General features: G+C 49.2%; 1 protein-coding gene across 1 annotated transcript in view; it reads right to left on the bottom strand.

Annotated features, from left to right (window-relative positions):
• The window catches only part of LOC144480538 (lysyl oxidase homolog 1-like), a 69,167-nt gene extending 49,742 nt beyond the window's left edge, over positions 1-19,425 (bottom strand). The window contains exon 1 of the mRNA XM_078200104.1: positions 18,500-19,425. The gene's annotated coding sequence lies outside the window, so the exon portion shown is untranslated. The remainder of the gene's footprint in view (positions 1-18,499) is intronic.
• Positions 19,426-19,961: the final 536 nt, after the last annotated feature.

The raw sequence follows: 19,961 nt of genomic DNA, 5'->3' as shown, positions 1-19,961 counted from the left end.
TAAGAGCATAACATATAGGAGCAGAATCAGGCCATTCGGCCCATCGAGTCTGCTCTGCCATTCAATCATGGCTGATAAGTTTTTCAACCCCACTCTTCCACTTTTTCCCCTCCGGTTACCTTTGATCCCCTTACCAATCAAGAACCTATCTGTCTCTGTCTTAAATACACTCAATGACCTGGCCTCCACAGCCTTCTGTGGCAATGAATTCCATCGATTCACCATCCTCTGGCTGAAGAAATTCCTCCTCATCTCGGTTCTAAAGGGTCGTCCTTTTACTCTGAGGCTGTGCCCTCGGATCCCAGTCTCTTCTACTAATGGAAACATCTTCCCCACGTCCACTCTATCCAGGCTTTTCAGTATTCTGTAAGTTTCAACAATAATCCCCCCATATCCTTCTAAACTCCATCGAGTACAGACCCAGACTCCTCAAACCGTCCTCATACATCAAGCCTTTCATTCCCGGGATCATTCTCGTGAACCTCCTCTGGACCCTCTCCAAGGCTGGCACATCCTTCCTTAGGTACGGGGCCCAAAATTGCTCACAATATTTCAAATGTGGTCTCACCGGCGAGTCAAGCGGTTAGAACGTAGCTAGTTCCTTTAATGACTTTTTCTGCATTCAAAAATGAATTAAAGTAAAGTTTATTTATTAGTCACAAGCAAGGCTTACATTAACACTGCAATGAAATTACTGTGAAATTCCCCTAGTCGCCACAGTCCGACGCCTGTTCGGGACAATGCACCCTAACCAGCACGTCTTTCAGACTGTGGGAGGAAACCGGAGCACCCGGAGGAAACCCACGCAGACATGGGGAGAACGTGCAAACTCCGCACAGACAGTGACCCAAGCCGGGAAACGAACCCAGGTTCCTGGCGCTGTGAGGCAGCAGCGCTAACCACGGTGCCACCATGTCACCCGTTGATTGACTCAAAATAATTTGAAGGGAAATGGGAGAATGCGTTTCAAATGCTTTATTCAGGAAATACTTTCACTGACTTTGATTTAAACAGAGAGGGCTCTGCATTTGTGTGTGTGACTGTGCGGGAGAGTAAAACAAACATGCGATATTACTAATTACATACCTGCTGTAGTTTAATTTGCTATTCTGATTATACATTCTAAACGTAAGGTAACATATTAAGTTAAGAGAAACCAAGGTCTTGTCAACTCGAGGGGAATTCTTTTTCCAAAAAAAATCATATCATTTGGTAAGCAACAGAAAATGTTTAATTGTCACTTGACTATCATGTGTGTGTTTATAATTACAAGCCTGGTTTAAATGGCATATGTAGCCAAATGAGTTTTCATGCTAAATTTCATATCAATGGATGGGATGATACACAAAGCACACGCCTTGCTGTTAAACGCATCCCAAGCCAGCTGGTGAGGTTTGGTTTATTTACAGAACGCAGCATTACATACTTCAGCTTCCCGCCTACAATAACCCTCTGCCCTCCAATCCCTATTCAGCTCAAGGCTCTGCCTGATCTTAAGGGCGGCACGGTGGCACAGTGGCTAGCACTGCTGCCTCACTGCGCCAGGGACCCGGGTTCGATTCCCGGCTTGGGTTTAAAAGTTTATTTATCACAAGTAGGCTTACATTAACACTGCAGTGAAGTTACTGCGAAAATCCCCCAGTCACCCACACTCCGGCGCCTGTTCGGGTACACTGAGGGAGAATTGAGCACGGCCAATGCACCCTAACCAGCACATCTTTCGGACTGTGGAGGAAACCAGAGCACCCGGAGGAAACCCACGTAGACATGGGGAGAATATGCAGACTCTTCACAGACAGTGACCCAAGCCGGGAATCGAACACGGGTCCCTGGCGCTATGAGGCAGCGGTGCTAACCACTGTGCCACCAGGTGACTGTGTGAAGTCCACACATTCTCCCTGTGTCTGCGTGGGTTTCCTCCGGGTGCTCCGGTTTCCTCCCACAGTCCAAAAGTGTGCAGGTTAGGTGAATTGCCTCTTAGTGTTAAGGGGATTGGCTGGGTAAATATTTGTGGTTGTGGGGATCGGGTCTGGTTGGAATTGTTGTCAGTGCAGGCTCGATGGGCCGAATGGCCTCCTTCTGCACTGTAGGGATTCTATGATTATCTCCCCAAGGAAGATTTTGAGTTTGTGCGAATGGTCGAGTTGTCCACCCATCGTACAGATCGGGGCGGGCGAGGCTCACAGAACGGAATTCTCCGTTGGCCTTGGGTGGGATTTTAGGAACCTCGCCCGAGCGAGATCGTAAAATCCCTCCCCCTGTGTGTAACAAGTTCATTCACGTGTCTACAAGCTCTTTCTACAGCTTGTTACTTTTCTCCGAGTCCACATCTGGGCTTACTCAAGTCGAGCACAGTGAGCGTCAACAGTAAACAGACTCACACAATCAATCAAACACAGAACAATTCAAAATTACATTGGCCACCCGTTAGAAATAGCAAACCAAGGTTAAAATGCCTTTGCTGTTGAAAGAGACCAGTTGCAAGAGGCTCGAGAAACGTTTTTGAAGGTTTGAAACAAACGATGTTTCCATTGCCCTCAGGCATGGAGCAGGTCAAGACAACACGAATTTAGCACTGCTAGCAGATTCCCTGCAAAGATGGTGTGGAATCTGAAAAATGTTGATGAGGGAAATCAGCAACAAGTGTGGATGAAGGCCGTAACTTATTTGAAGCAGACTTTTGTAAGCTCCTTTGCTTACATATCAACCATTACACTTAAGGCCACAAGATATAGGAGCAGAATTAGGCCATTCGGCCCATCGAGTCTGCTCCGCCATCCAATCACGGCTAATAAGTTTCTCAACCCCATTCTCACCCTTTTTCCCCCCTGTAACCTTTCCCTTACCAATCAACAACCTATCTCAGTCTTAAAGACACTCAATGTCCTGGCCTCCACAGCCATCTGTGGCAACGATGCCCACAGATTCACCATCCTCTGGCTGAAGAAATTCCTCCTCATCTCGGTTCTAAAGGGCCGTCCCTTTACTCTGAGGCTGTGCCCGCGGATCCTAGTCTCTCCCACTAATGGAAACATCTTCTCCACGTCCACCCTATCCAGGCCTTTCAGTATTCTCTGAGTTTCAATGAGATCCCCCCTCATCCTTCTAAACTCCATCGAGTACAGACCCAGAGTCCTCAAACACTCCTCATACATCAAGCCTTTCATTCCCGTGAACCTCCTCTGGACCCTCTCCAAGGCCAGCACATCCTTCCTTTGATTATAACCCTCAAGTACCTATTCTTTAATTTAGTTCCGAGTTCCTAATAATCCCCAATCAGGAAAGCTGACCTGGTGTTGTCATGTTGCAATGTATGTGCAACACCCAATGTGTTCTAAGACTCAGAATTGGTCTTAGTAATGGGAGGTGGGCCACTTGGGTTCTCAAACCTGTTAAGATTGTGGGAATAAAGGAACATAGGAATAGGCCATTCAGCCCCTCAAGCCTGCTCCCTCATTTAACTAGATCATCTATATTTCGTTCTATGTGACCCTCAGAAATCAATTGATTGTTTGTCTTGCATATTCTCAATAACTGAACTTCCTCTGGCGTAGAGAATTCCTGAGGTTCACCACTCTCTGAGTGAAGAAATTCCTCCCCATCTCAGCCCTTTACTCTGATTGTGTCCCTTGTTTCAAGAGACCTCAGTCGGGGGAAAACATCCTTTCCGCACCTACCCGGGCGGCACGGTGGTTAGCACTGCTGCCTCACAGCACCAGGGACCCAGGTTCGATTCCCAGCCTCGGCTCACTGTGTGGAGTCTGCACGCTCTCCCCGTGTCTGCGTGGGTTTCCTCCGGGCGCTCCGGTTTCCTCCCACAGTCCAAAGGTGTGTGGATTGGATGGATTCGCAAATCGGGAAATGTGTGGGGTTACAGGGATAGGACTGGGCCAGGGTGGAATGCTCTTTCAGAGAGTCAGTTACAGGCTCGATGGGCTAAATGGCCTCCTTCTGCACTTGTAGGGGTTTTATGAAAAATCAAAACTTGTCCTTTGCACGGCGAACATTCGGCTGGTTTACTTTGTGAAAATGGGGAGTTGGCTTGGCCTAGCTAGCAACGCCCACATCCAACAAGGAATTCAATTCAGGTAAGTCTGAGGTGATGCAGAATAAACAAGGCAAGGGAATACATGATGAACGGAAGACCTAAGGATCAGATCAAACAATGACGAGACAGAGTACAGGAATGAGATCGAGAATCTGGTGAACTGGTGCAGCAACAATAATCTCTCCCTCAATGTCAACAAAACGAAGGAGATTGTCATCGACTTCAGGAAGCGTGAAGGAGAACATGCCCCTGTCTACATCAACGGGGACGAAGTAGAAAGGGCCGAGAGCATCAAGTTTTTAGGTGTCCAGATCACCAACAACCTATCCTGGTCCCCCCACGCCGACACTATAGTTAAGAAAGTCCACCAATGCCTCTACTTTCTCAGAAGACTAAGGAAATTTGGCATGTCAGCTACGACTCTCACCAACTTTTACAGATGCACCATAGAAAGCATTCTTTCTGGCTGTATCACAGCTTGGTATGCCTCCTGCTCTGCCCAAGACCGCAAGGAACTACAAAAGGTCGTGAATGTAGCCCAATCCATCACGCAAACCAGCCTCCCATCCATTGACTCTGTCTACACTTCCCGCTGCCTCGGAAAAGCAGTCAGCATAATCAAGGACCCCACACACCCCGGACATTCTCTTTTCCACCTTCTTCCTTCGGGAAAAAGATACAAAAGTCTGAGGTCACGCACCATCCGACTCAAGAACAGCTTCTTCCCTGCTGCTGTCAGGACTTTTGAATGGACCTACCTCGCATGAAGTTGATCTTTCTCTACACCCTAGCTATGACTGTAACACTACATTCTGCACTCTCTCGTTTCTTTTTCTATGAATGGTATGCTTTGCCTGTATAGCGTGCAAGAAACAATATTTTTGACTGTATGTTAATACATGTGACAACAATAAATCAAATCGAATCAAATCAAACCTTGGCATGCATGTACACCGGTCCCTTAATGTGACTAAAGTGGATAAGAAGGAATTTAGTACACTTGTCTTTTTTAGCCATGGAGTTTAAGAGTAGGGACGTGATGTTAGAGCTATATAAAATGCTGGTTAGGCCACAGCTGGGGTATTGTGTGCAGTTCTGGAATCCACATTATAGGAGGGAGGTAATAGTATTGGAAAGGTGCAGAGGAGATTTACCAGGACGTTGTTTGGGCTGGAGAGTTTTAGTTGTGAAGAGAGATTGGATAGACTGGGGTTGTTTTCCTTGGAGCAGAGGAGTCCGAGAGGGGACACGATTGAGAGGTATAAAATTACGAGGGGCACAGATAGACAGGAAGAAAACTTTTCCCTTGGTGTAGGAATCAATGATGTGGAGATGCCGGCGTTGGACTGGGGTAAACACAGTAAGAAGTTTAACAACACCAGGTTAAAGTCCAACAGGTTTATTTGGTAGCAAAAGCCACACAAGCTTTCGGAGCTCCAAGCCCCTTCTTCAGGTGAGTGGGAAAGTCCCACTCACCTGAAGAAGGGGCTTGGAGCTCCGAAAGCTTGTGTGGCTTTTGCTACCAAATAAACCTGTTGGACTTTAACCTGGTGTTGTTAAACTTCTTACTGTAGGAATCAATGACCGGGGGGGGGGGGGGGGGGGGGCATAGATTTAAGGTAAGGGGCAGGAGGTTCAGAGGGGATGTGAGGAAAAACTTTTTCCACCCCGAGGCTGGTGGGACTCTGGATCTCACTGCCTGAAAGGGTAGTGGGGGAAGAGACTCTCATAACATTGAAGAAGTATTTAGATGTGCACTTGCGATGCCAGGGCCGGGAATTGGGGTTAAAATAGTTACAATAACAGAAAATGCTGGAAAAACTCAGCAGGTTTGACAGCACCTGTGGAGAAAGAATAGAGCCAAGGTTTCGAATCAGGATGACCCTTCGTAAGAGCTAACGAGAAAGAAAATAGGGTATGATTTATACTGAGTGTGGGGGGAGGGCTGTAATTGGACAAAGGAGATATAAATGCCAACACTATAGTTAAGAAAGCCCACCAACACCTCTATTTTCTAAGACGACTAAGGAAATTTGGCATGTCCGCTACAACTCTCGCTAACTTTTACAGATGCACCATAGAAAGCATTCTTTCTGGTTGTATCACAGCTTGGTACGGCTCCTGCTCTGTCCAAGACCGCAAGGAACTACAAAGGGTCGTGAATGTAGCCCAGTTCATCACACAAACCAGCCTCCCACTCAGTGACACTGTCTACACATTCCACTGCCTCAGAAAAGCAGCCAGCATAATTAAGGACCCCACGCACCCCGGACATTCTCTCTTCCACCTTCTTCCATCAGGAAAAAAATACAAAAGTCTGAGGTTACATACCAACAGAGTCAAGAACAGCTTCTTCCCTGCTGCCATCAGACTTTTGAAGTTGCTCTTTAAGTTGATCAACATTAAGTTGATCTTTCTCTACACCCTAGCTATGACTGCAACACTACATTCTGCACCCTCTCCTTTCCTTCTCTATGAATGGTATGGTTTGTCTGTGTAGCGCGCAAGAAACAATACTTTTCACTGTATATTAATACATGTGACAATAATAAATCAAATCAAATGTCAACAGTGAATGGTGATGATAAAGGCTAAGTAAGAAAATGCGCTAAGAGCGTCCATTAGGAGATCGGAATGTGTGAACGGCCAGAACAAAGGTGGAGATTGAGAGAGGACCAATGCGGAATGTGGCAGTTGGCCCTGGGGGATGGGGAATTGGGAAAGCAAGATTCAGAAGTGGAAAAAAATAAGAAAATGACTAAAAATGGCCAAATAAAATGAAGAGTTTTTCCAGCACTTTCTGTTTTTGTTTCAGATTCCTGCACCCACAGTAATTTACTTTTATCTTAGGACGGCACGGTGGCACAGCGGTTAGCACTGCTGCCCCACAGCGCCAGGGACCCGGGTTCATATCTGGCCTTGGGTCACCGTCTGTGTGGAGTTTGCACATTCTCCTCGTGTCTGCGTGGGTTTCCTCCGGGTGCCCCGGTTTCCTCCCACAGTCCAAAGATCTGCAGGTTAGGGTCAATTTGGCATGGCCAATCAACCTTAGTGTTGGGGGGACTAGCAGGGTAAATGTGTGGAGTGAAGGGGATAGGGCTTGGGTGGAATTGTGGTCGGTGCAGACTTGATGGGCCGAATGGCCTCCTTCTGCACTGTAGGGATTCTATGATTCTAGAATAGTTAGGTGGTCTATCTTTGACCGGCGCAGGCACAATGGGCTGAAGGGGTTCGATCACAGTTTTTTTTTTAACTGGTCGGTGCAACATCGTGGGCCGAAGGGCCTGTTCTGCGCTGTAATGTTCTATGTTCTCTGTTCTATGTTCTCTGTGCTGTACATCCCATGAACGAATAAAAAAAATTAACACTTTGTTTTTTTCTCTTCTAAAGATTGTTTTGTAAAACACAACTGAAATTGCTTTTCAATAGTAATTACCCGCATTCCACATGTTGGCTTTAAATGCCCCATGGCTCTTTGCAGATAGAAGCCAGGGAGGGAGGAGTTAGGAAAGTTGCTGAAACAGCTCGGTCCTAATGATGGACAGTATTGGTCCCCTTATTTGCGGAAGGATATATTGGCCTTGGAGGGAGTGCAGAGAAGGTTCACCAGGTTGATACCAGAGATGAGGGGTGTTGATTATGAGGAGAGACTGAGCAGATTGGGTTTGTACTCATTGGAATTTAGAAGGCTATGGGGGGATCTTATAGAGACCTATAAGATAATGAAGGGGCCGGATAGGGTAGAGGTGGAGAGATTCTTTCCACTTAGAAAGGAAGCTGGAACTAGAGGGCACAGCCTCAAAATAAAGGGGGGTCAGTTTGGGACAGAGTTGAGGAGGAACTTCTTCTCTCAGAGGGTGGTGAATCTCTGGAATTCGCTGCCCACTGAAGTGGTGGAGGCTACCTCATTGAATATGTTTAAATCACGGATAGATGGATTCCTGATCGGTAAGGGAATTAGGGGTTATAGGGATCAGGCGGGTAAGTGGAACTGATCCACTTCAGATCAGCCATGATCTTATTGAATGGCGGGGCAGGCTCGAGGGGCTAGATGGCCTACTCCTGCTCCTATTTCTTATGTTCTTATGGGGTACAACAATTTATCTCAATTTCAGACCACTTTTGCCTTTACTTTTCTGAAACAATATTCAGTCAATAGTCACGCTATCCAGCCATTAATTCCGGGTCAGGCTTGTTGCTTGCTGACAATCTGCTGGAGTAAACAACTAGTGCGCATAATGGAACTTTCCATCACTGCGCGTCAGTCACAAGATTACACATTAGATATTTCAACTGTAAACCATGTGTGGAAAATCAGTGCTTTTCTTCGTATTCATCCGAACGCAGATACGAATCTAGCAGTCATGGGCCAAGATCCAAAAATGTTATTTACTGGAGTGCAGAGAAGGGGGCTTTGTTCCACCAGGAGGTACAAATAATGTCATTGAGGTCTTTCACCATTAACTTGCACAAGTTAAGACTCAAGAACACCTTCTTCCCTGCTGCTGCCAGACTTTTGAATGGACCTACCACGCATTAAGTTGATCTTTCTCTACACCCTAGCTATGACTGTAACATTCTGCACTCTCTCGTTTCCTTCTCTATGAACGGTATGCTTTATCCGTATCGCGCGCAAGAAACAATACTTTTCACTGTATGCTAATGACAATAATAAATCAAATCGAATCTAAAAGACTAGAGTCCAGACTCTGGTTTGCGGGTGGCACAGTGGTTCGCACTGCTGCCTCACAGTACCAGGGACCCGGGTTCGATTCCAGGCTCGGGTCACTGTGTGGGGAATCTGCACATTCTCTGCATGAGTTTCCTCCGGGTGCTCCGATTTCTTCCCACAGTCCCGAAAGGCGTGCTGGTTAGGTGCATCGGCCGTGCTAAATTCTCCCTCCAAACAGGTGCCGGAGTGTGGCTACTCGGGGATTTTCACAGTAACTTCATTGCAGTGTTAATGTAAACCCACTTGTGACACTAATGAATAAACTTTACTTTACTTGCAAGTTCTCCAGAGTTGCAATGGAGGTCTGCTTGTGAATTTTGTGATCCTCCTCATCAGAGGAACCCAGAATCAAGTGCCTGACTCTTGTTTTAGGATACGGGCTCGATTCTTGGCAAACTTAAGCCTTGAATACGTAGAAACATGGAAAATAGGAAGTGGAGGAGTCCGTTCGAGCCTGCACTACCATTCACTATAATCGTGACTATCAATAGGGGTATAGACTACAAAAGCAGGGAAGTCATGTTGAAGTTGTATAGAACTTTGGTGGGGCCACAGCTGGAGTAGTGTGTGCAGTGCTGGTCGCCACATTATAAGAAGGATGTGATCGCAGAGGGGATTTACCAGGATGTTGCCTGGGATGGAACATTTAAGTTATAAAGAGAGGTTGGATAGGCTTGGGTTGTTTTCATTGGAGCAGAGAAGACTGAGGGGCGACCTGTTGGAGGTGTTCAAGATTACGAGTGGCATGGACAGGGTGGATTAGGGAGCAGCTGTTCCCCTTAGTTGAAGGGTTAGTTACGAGCGGACACAAGTTAAAAGTGAGGGGTGGGAGGTTTAGTGGGGGGGGGGGATTTGAGGAAAATCTTTTTTACCCAGAGGATTGTGAGGGTATGGAATGCGCTACCTGGGAGGGTGGTGGAGATGGGATGCCTCACATCCTTTAAAAAGTACCTGGATGAGTACTTGGCACGCATGCATCAATCTCCCCACTAACAGATGGACACATGCGCAGTGACCCATTCAGAGCACCGATTCCGGCCTGTCGAGAGGGATATGGACCCTCCCCTCCCCTCCCCCCCAATATGTCCGCCTCCCCCCACTTTCCAGCATGAATCCCGCTGAGGCAATCTGCAGAGCACAGAGTGCCGGAGATTCGTTCCACTTAGTACGCTCAAAAAAAAGGGCGGGAAAATCTCCCGTTTCCCCACCTGTTGGGCACTTAATTTTTCCTTGGGAGAATCCCGGCCATTGTACTTAACGCAAGGTAAATCGCTGCCTGAAGGGATTATAATGGTGGGCACCCACATGATATTTTAAGAAACATTTGGGTGAGCACTTGAAACAAGGCTATGGACCAAGCGCTGGAAATTGGAATAAGAATAGACAGGTGCTTGATGGCCGGCACAGACGTGATGGGCTGAAGGGCCTGTTTGTGTCTCAAATCTCTGTGACTCGATGAATGGCGGAGCGGGGTCAACGGGCCGAATGGCCTACTCCTGCTTCTATTTTCTATGTCCATTCTGATTCTTCCCCCTTTCACAGAGGTATGGCAAATTATCAAACGGGTTACTCAATCCCAACCTGCGCTCGGAAACACGGATGTGGGTTAAGGATGGAATTCAGATGAAAAAGGAATCTACATTTACTGTTGGCCATGGATCCGTACTTCAGCAGGTCCAAGCAAGAATGGGGGAGACAGCTGGGGGCTCAAGCAGGTGACGTTTTGTCCCCATACATCTACAGTTAGCACTGCCACCTCACAGCGCCAGGGACCCGGGTTCGATCCCAAATCTGTGTGGAGTTTGGCACATGCTCCCCGTGTCTGCGTGGGTTTCCTCCGGGTGCTCCGGTTTCCTCCCACTCTCCACAGATGTGCGTGTTAGGTGGATTGGCCGTGCTAAATTGACCCGGAGTTTCAGGGGGATTAGCAGGGTTAAATGCATGGGGTTACGGGGATAGGGCCTGGGTGGGATTGTGGTCGGCGCAGACTCGATGGGCTGAATGGCCTCCTTCTGCACTGTAGTGATTCTATGATAATAAATGGGATACAATGTCTAACAACAATATAGAAGTTAAGATACAAAAGCTTCCTGGCATCAGAGATCTTAGAATTCAGCCTAATCTTACGCCAAAACAGAAATCAGCGTGTCCATCTACGACTGGGGTACCACAAAGAGAACTTCGATTAAAGCACAGCGAATCACTTTCAGAAATTGTGGTATGATTGCATAAAATCTCAAACACATTTGTCCCAAATAAAGTTTATTCATTCGTGTCACAAGTAGGCTTACATTAATACTGCAATGAAGTTGCTGTGAAAATCCCCTAGTCGCCACACTCCGGCGCCTGTTCGGGTTACACCGAGGGAGAATTTAGCACGCCCAATGCACCTAACCAGCACGTCTTTCGGACTGGGGGAGGAAACCGGAGCACCCGGAGGAAACCCACGCAGACACGGAGAGAACGTGCAGACTCCGCACAGGCAGTGACCCAAGCCGGGAATCGAACCCGGGTCCCTGTGAGGCAGCAGTGCTAACCGCTGTGTCACCCTAAATAGACTGTACGGATGTTAATGACATAGAATCCCTACAGTGCAGAAGGAGGCCATTCAGCCCATTGAGACGACACCGACAACAGTCCCACCCAGGTCCTATCCCCATTACCCCATGTATTTTCCCTGCCAGTGCCCCTGACACCAAGGGAGAATTTAGCACGGCCAATGCACCTAACCCGCACATCTTTGGACTGTGGGAGGAAACCGGAGCACTCAGAGGAAACCCATGCAGACACGGGGAGAACGCGCAGAATCCGCACATACAGTGACCCAAGCCGGGAATCGAACACGGGTCCCTGGCGCTGTGAGCCACCGTGCCGCCCATATCCTTCTATTTCTTCCTCCCACAGGTACATTTCTTGCTCCCCCTCGAATTAATTCCTGCTATTTGTCCCAGTGGGTAGCAGGCTCCACATTCCAGCTACTCTCCGCATACAAGAGTTTCTCCTGACGTCCTCATTGGGTTTATGAGTGACAATCCGATGTGGAATTTCAGTCAACGTCACGGTGAAAAGAGCCTCGGACACACGCACCTTCCTATTCATTATTTCTCAAATCAGATGTGCGTAACCTGACCACACACAGTAGCTCTTTGTACTTTGCACAGGGTCCCTCACTGTTTACTCAGCTAACAGAGAGGAAGCCAGGACTCAGACTCCGTGTCCTCCTGTTGTGCGCCGTCCAAAATGCATCTTAAAGAGACAAGAGTCTCGCGTCTCTTTCAGCACATGTCAGATGTTCAACAATCAGTTCAGGGCCCATTAAACCACAACGATCTGCTCCAAAAGGCAATAGATAGTGTGGTGATCAGGGCTTAGTGGCTAAAACAGATGAGAGGTTCACAAAAGCAAACTAATACAAGGGAGCTTTGTCAATTTGCATAGGAGAGTCCACAGTCGGAAAGACGTGCTGGTTAGGGTGCATTGGCCGTGCTAAATTCTCCCTCAGTGTACCCGAACAGGCGCCGGAGTGTGGCGACTAGGGGATTTTCATTGCAGTGTTAATGTAAGCATACTTGTGACAATAAGTATGTAAACTAAACTGTGACAATAAGACAATAAACTAAATAAACTAACAATAAGACAGTAAATTAAACTAAATATATAAACCTAACTTTAGGATGGCACGGTGGCATCGTGGTTAGCACTGCTGCCTCACAGCGCCAGGGACCTGGGTTCGATTCCGGCCTCGGGTGACTGACTGTGGGGAATTTGCACGTTCTCCCCGTGTCTGCGTGGGTTTCCTCCGGGCATTCTGGTTTCCTCCTACAGTCAGAAATCCAGGTGCAGGTTAAGTGGACTGGCCATGCTAAATTGCCCCTTAAGGTCCAAAGGCATATAGGTTCGGGGAATTAGCTGGGTAAATAAAGTAAAGTAAATTTAAGTTTATTTATTAGTGTCACAAGTAGGCTTACATTAACACTGCAATGAAGTTACTGTGAAAATCCCATAGTCGCCACACTCCGACGCCTGTTCGGGTACACTGAGGGAGAATTTAGCACGGCCAATGCACCTAACCAGCACGTCTTTCGGACTGTGGGAGGAAACCGGAGCACCCGGAGGAAACCCACGCAGACACAGGGAGAATGTGCAAACTCCACACCGACAGTGACCCAAACCAGGAATCGAACCCAGGTCCCTGGCGCTGTGAGGCAGCAGTGCTGACCCGCTGTGCCACCAACGTGGAGTTACGGGGATATGGACTGGGTAAAGGTGTCCTGCCAGAGAGTTGATGCAGACTCGATGGGCTGAATGGCCTTCTTCTGCACTGGAGGGATTCTATGATTCCTTTGGAAAGGAAAAATGTGATGTAACTGGTTCATCAACAAACTGTGACACTGAAAGTTGACATAGGGAAATTTGATTGGAAATGTGGGCGTACGAATTTACAATGGGAAAAGTTGGCATTAAATTGCGACCAAAAATTTAACACAGGGAGGAAAGGTATCCACATACCCATGTAGCTACGAGTTCACAACTGTAGTTCCAAATGTCAGAAGTATTTTTAAAATATCGTGCTGACTTTTCTTAACCCGAAGCTAAAGATTTGGAAGCAGCTGTCAATTTTACAACGTCCCTCACGCAAAAAACAATTAACCTCTGACTGACCCCATGTCATGGAGATTGGATTCCAAGACTATCTGCGTGTATAAAACCAGGTTAACCAGACATTTGCCATGACTCTTTTGGTTTTGTATTGATTCAATCGTCGGATCGTGACAGCACAGAAAGAGGCCATCCAGCCCATCGCGTCCTTGCTAGCTCTCTGCAAGAGTCATTCACTGAATACCAATGTCCTAATTCGACCCCTGGGAAACTCCACTGCATGTGGCCTTCCAGTTTAGTTTTAGTTTATTTATTAGTGTCACGAGTAGGCTTACATTAACACTGCAATTAAGTTACTGTGAAAATTCCCTAGTCGCCATGCAGACACGGGGAAGAACGTGTAGACTCCACACAGTCAGTGGCCCGAGCTGGGAATTGAACCCAGGTCCCTGGCACTGTGAGGGAGCAGTGCTAACCACTGTGCCATCGTCCCAGTTTGATAATGGAATATATATATATTGCTCACGATTCTGGCAAGAGCACTCATGATATGGTGGCACATTGTTAAAGTTTATTTATTAGTGTCACAAATAGGCTTACATTAACGCTGCAATTAAGTTACTGTGAAAATCCTCTAGTCGCCACACTCCGGGGCCTGTTCAGGTACACTGAGGGAGAATTTAGCACGGCCAAGGCACCTGACCAGCACGTCTTCCGGACTGTGGGAGGAAACCAGAGAACCCGGAGGAAACCCAGGTAGACACGGGGAGAACTTGCAGACTCCGCACAGACAGTGTCCCAAGCCGGGAATCGAACCCGGGTCCTGGCGCTGTGAGGCAGCAGTGCTAACCACTGTGCCGCCCATTAAATTCCCATTTCAGAGACTTGAACACAAAATTTCAGCTGGTACACCAATATTTCACTGAAGGAGTCATTCAGGTAAACGCAATCTCAACTGGGCATAAGATATCCCACTGCCCTCTTTCAAAATAGAGTGGGGGGGGGGGGGAAGAGAGAGAGAGGAGGCTCCACCTTCTCCTGTGTCTTGGTCTGTAGAGATCTCACACCCAATATCACTGCAGTTAGATCATCCTGTCATTATCAGTGTGGGAGCTTGTTGTGTGCAGATATTAGCACACCACAAGAGTGACACACACTTTTAAAGGGCGGCACGGTGGCACAGTGGTTAGCACTGCTGCATCACAGCGCCAGAGACCTGGGTTCAATTCCTGGCTTGGGTCATTGTCTGTGCAGAGTCTGCACATTCTCCCCGTGTCCGCATGGGTTTCCTCTGGGTGCTCCAGTTTCCTCCCACAGTCCAAAGATATGTTGGTTAAGAGGATTGGCCAGGCTAAATTGCCGCTTAGAGTCTGGGGGACTAGCTAGGGTAAATGCTAGGGGTTATGGAGAGAGGGCCTGAGTAGGATTGTGGTCGGTGCAGACTCGATGGGCCGAATGATCTCATTCTGCACTGTAGGGATTCTATGATTCTAATGCTCTTGATTGGATGTAAAGAGCTTGGGAAGTAGTGAAGTTGAACGTTTGTTTTAAGTTAATGCATGTCTTTTTTTCCCCTTCCTGACTGAGAAAAGAGAGCTGGATGCTGCGTAACCAGAGCAACCTTTATTGATGCACCATTGAAAGCATTCTTTCTGGTTGTGTCACAGCTTGGTATGGCTCCTGCTCTGCCCAAGACCACAAGAACCTACAAAGGGTCGTGAATGAAGCCCAATCCATCACGCAAACCAGCCACCCACCCATTGACTCTGTTGACAAGCCCTCCTGCTTCGGAAAAACCGCCAACATAATCAAGGATCCCACGCGCCCTGGATGTACCCTCTTCCTTAAGATCATAAAATACAGGAGCAGAATTAGGCCATTCAGCCCATCGAGTCTGCTCCGCCATTCGATCATGGCCAATGTTTCGCAACCCCATTCTCCCGCCTTTCCCCCATAACCTTTGATCCCCTAACCAATCAAGAACCTATCTATCTCTGTCTTAAATACACTCAATGACCTGTGCTCCACAGCCTGTGGCAATGAATTCCATAGATTCACCACCCTCTGGCTGAAGAAATTCTTGGTTCTAAAGGGTCATCCTTTCATTCTGGCGGATGACTAATGGGAACATCTTCCCCATGTCCACTCTATCCAGGCCTTTCAGTATTCTGTAAGTTTCAACAAGATCTCCCCTCATCCTTCTAAACTCCATCGAGTATAGACCCAAAGTCCTCAAACGCTCCTCGCCTTTCATTCCACCACCTTTCGTCGGGAAAAAGATACAAAAGTCTGAGTACACATACCAACCGACTCAAGAACAGCTTCTTGCCTGCTGCCATCCGACTTTTGAAAGGTCGTATCATATGTTAAGCTGATCTGTCTCATCACTGTAACTGCAAAACCATATTCTGCACCCTCCCCTTTTCCCCTATGTGATATTGTTTTGTCTGTATAACGCAGCAAGAAACAATACTTTTCACTGTATACCAATACGTGTGACAATAATAAATCAAATCAAATCATTCACTTATGTTAGGTTGAATGGTTGATTAGATGCTGTTCCAACAGCAGAAACCAAGCATAGCTTGACAATTCTTCCCACATTTTAAACACCAGTACCGCTGCTGTTTGGGTGGCACAGTGGTTAACACAGCTGCCTCACAGCTCCAACGACCTGGATTCAATTCCGGCCTTGGGTGACTGTGTGGAGTCTGCATGTTCTCCCCGTGTCTGCGTGGGTTTCCTCTGGATGCTCCGGTTTCCTCCCACACTCCAAAGATGTGCGGTTAGGTTAATTGGCCATGCTAGGTTGACCCTTAGTGTCAGGGGGATTAGGGGGGTAAATACATGGAGTGAGGGGGATAGGGTCTGGATGGGCAGTGGAGGCTCGATGGGCCAAATGGCCTCCTTCTGCACTGTAGGGATTCTATGATTGTTTTGTCTGTATAGCGCGCAAGAAACAATACTTTTCACTGGAATAAATGATGGCAGCAGAGAAGAAGCTATTCTTGAGTTGGTATCAACCAACTCAAGAACAGCTTCTTCCCTGCTGCCATCAGGGTTTTGAATGGACCCACCTCGGATTAAGTTGGTCTTTCTCTACACCCTAGCTATGACTGTAACACTACATTCTGCACTCTCCGGATTTTCACAGTAACTTCATTACTATTTGAATGTAAGCCTACTTGTAACGAATAAATAAACTTTAACTCCTTTCCTTCTCTATGAACTTACGTCTGCATAGCAGGCAAGAAACAATACTTTTCACTGTACACTAATACATGTGACAATAATAAATCAAATGTGGCAATAAATCAAATCAAACCATTGCACCTTTCAGCAGATACAACGTTGCTCAAATACTAATGAGAGTTAATTTCCGATATGGATTTGATATCAGCAACGAATAACGGGAGCATGAAGAGCTAGTTAGTCATGGAGGTTTACAGCATCGAAACAGGCCCTTCGGCCCAATTTGTCCGTGCTGCCCTTTTTTTAAACCCCCAAGCTAGTCCCAATTGCCTGTATTTGGCCCATATCCCTCTATACCCATCGTACCCACGTAACTGTCTAACGCAAAACCAGAAAATCCCGCCAGAGGTCTACGGATCTTTTGCACGTTCCGCCGCCCATGGCGGGCGCGACGGGAAAATTCCAGTCAGAAGGTGTTTTAATTCTCACCCTCTGAAGTACATTTATTCAAGAAAGAAGCTATGAGAAATGGACTTTGGCCTTTTATAAACTTGTTCATTAGTGTGTGCCTGCTTTTGGGGGGGGAGGGGGGGGGGGGGGGGGGGGGAGGTGGACTCTGAACTGGGCAGCAATAGATGCCCAACAACACCAGGTTAAAGTCCAACAGGTTTATTTGGTAGCAAACGCCACTAGCTTTTGGAGTGCCGCTCCTTCGTCAGGTGGAGTGGAAGATGTGCACTCTCCCACTCCACCTGACGAAGGAACAGCACGCTCCAAAAGCTAGTGGCGTTTGCTACCAAATAAACCTGTTGGACTTTAACCTGGTGTTGTTAGACTTCTGACTGTGTTTACCTCCAACGCCGGCATCTCCACATCATTAATAGATGTGACAGGCAAGCATTTGAAGAATTCCAACCATGCTTAGAGAAAACAATATCTTAGAATCGCAGAAGGAGGCCATTCAACCCATCGAATCTGCACTGACTACAATCCCACCCAGGCCCTATCCCCACAATCCCATGCATTTATAAAAGCAAATTACTGTGGATGCTGGAATCTGAAACCAAGAGAGAAAATGCGAGAAAATGCTTTGACAAACGGTCGTCTGGACTCGAAACGTCAGCTCTTTTCTCTCCTTACAGATGCTGCCAGACCTGCTGAGATTTTCCAGCATTTTCTCTTTGGGTCTCATGAATTCACCCTAGCTGGTCCCCCTGACACTAAACGGCAATTTAGCATGGCCAATCCACCTAACCTGCACGTCTTTCAGACTGTGGGAGGAAACCCGAGCACCCGGAGGAAACCCACAGACACGGGGAGAAGGTGCAGATTCCGCACAGACAGTGACCCAAACTGGGAATCGAACCCGGGTCCCTGGCGCTCTGAGGCAGCCGTGTTAACCACTGTGCCACCCGGTTTGATACGGAATATATATATATTGTTGAAGATTAAATATTTATTATATACTAGTGTCACAAGTAGGCTCACATGAACACTGCAATGAAGTTACTGTGAAAATCCCCTAGTCACCACACTCTGGTGCCTGTTTGGGTACACTGAGGGAGAATTTTAGCACCTAACCAGTATGTCTTTCGGACTGTGGGTGGAAACCGGAGCACCCGGAGGAAACCCACGCAGACACGGGGAGTACGTGCAGACTCCAAACAGACAGTGACCCGAACCGGGAATCGAACCCGGGTCCCTGGTGCTGTGAAGCAGCAGCGCTACCCGCTGTGCCACCCGAAAGGTTTCCGAGCTGGTCCGGGAATTGAACCCAGGACCTTTCGCATTGTAACGCGATTACCCTCAGCGAGAATTATACCCCTCGACCAACGAGCCAGCCGCTCGTAATTTCGGGTTAGATTTTTGTCCCCAACATCAGAAACCAAGCTCGACAACCCGGTGAAGACATTTTAAAAGAGCGTTACCTCTGCCGGTTTGGTCCAGCCTGTACACGCTGCCCAGGGCCAGACGCGGGAGGGGAAGATGTCGCCTCAGTTGTTCAGTCCCGCCGCTGGCTCCACTCGCCGGAGCGCGTACTGTTCCGAGTTGTCGACGGGAGCGTTGGATTCTGCGTGGCGGGAGGAGGAGGATATGAATCCAGCGGGACGTTGCGGCCGAAGGGGTAGTAGAAGCCGGTACCCTCGGAGGCGGGCTGGCCAAACTCGGAGGAGGAGAGAGCGGGTTCGCCGCCTGCGCCAGACGGGAGCGAGAAGGGCGCCGACGCCGCGCCGGAGGGCAGCGAGAAGGGCGCCGCGCCGGAAGGGAGCGAGAGGGACGCCGACGCGCGCTCGCCCCGGCTCTCGTCGTACAGGCTGTGCGTGTACCTGCGGTCGAGCGCGTCGAAGGCGGCAGGCCGCTGCTGCGGCACGGCGTACCTCGGCTGCCCGGCGAAGTGGCCCTGCCCTCGGTAAGGGGGGCCGTTCTCCCGGTGGTCGTCGTAGCGGCCGCGGGCCGGGTAGGGGTAGCCTCCGGCGCCACCGCCCCCCAGCGGCAGGCGCCGCTGAGCGAGGGTCTCGTCCAGGCCGTCGAAGGAAGCCCGCGGCGCCCCGTAGTCGGAGGCGGGCTCGCTGGGCGGCAGCGCGGCGGCGGCGGGTTGGTACGATCGCGGGCGGGCGGCCACCGGGTAACGGTGGGTGTGACTGGGGTCGCCCACCGTGCCCTGCCTCCAGTTATCCGGCACCTGCCCGAAGCCGAACGGGTGCCGGGTCTGACCCCGCACCGTCCCGAGGCCGCCCGCTGGGGGCGCGGAAGGCGCCTGGCGCCGCCCGGTGCCGCCCGCCCGCCGGGATCCCGCCAGCCAGCGGCGGGCGGCGGGCTGCACCGGGCCGGCCGGCAGGTAGCGGGAGCCGCTGCTCAGCAGGCTGTAGAGGCGGCCCCGGTTCTCCCACTGGATCACCTGCCCCCAGCCCACCGGGCTCCCCGGGCCCGGGCACCGCCGCTCCCGCTCCGCCCTGAGCCCCGGCCGGCCGGAGGGACAGCGAGCAGCCCGACAGCAGCAGCAGCAGCCGGCAGGCCCCGGCCATCAGCCCCGTCAGTGAGAGCCCCAAAGCCCGGCCCCTCCGCCCTCCCCGGCCGCACAAACTGCCCCCTCTCCCGGCCTCTGCCCCGCTCCGTGCGCCGCTGCTCCAGACTGAAGCTGCTGGGACCACCCTCCGCCCCTTCCCTCTCACACTCCCTCTCTCCCACACTCCTTCTCTCACACTCCCTCTCTCACACTCCCTCTCTCCACACTCCTTCTCTCACACTCCCTCTCCTTCTCTCACTCTCACACTCCCTCTCTCCCACACTCCTTCTCTCACACTCCCTCTCCTTCTCTCACACTCCCTCTCTCCCACACTCCCTCTCCTTCTCTCACTCTCACACTCCCTCTCCTTCTCCCACACTACT

Source organism: Mustelus asterias, chromosome 29, assembly GCF_964213995.1.
Source record: "Mustelus asterias chromosome 29, sMusAst1.hap1.1, whole genome shotgun sequence".
Taxonomy (NCBI): Eukaryota; Metazoa; Chordata; class Chondrichthyes; order Carcharhiniformes; family Triakidae; genus Mustelus; species Mustelus asterias.
This window is presented reverse-complemented; position numbering and strand designations above follow the sequence as displayed.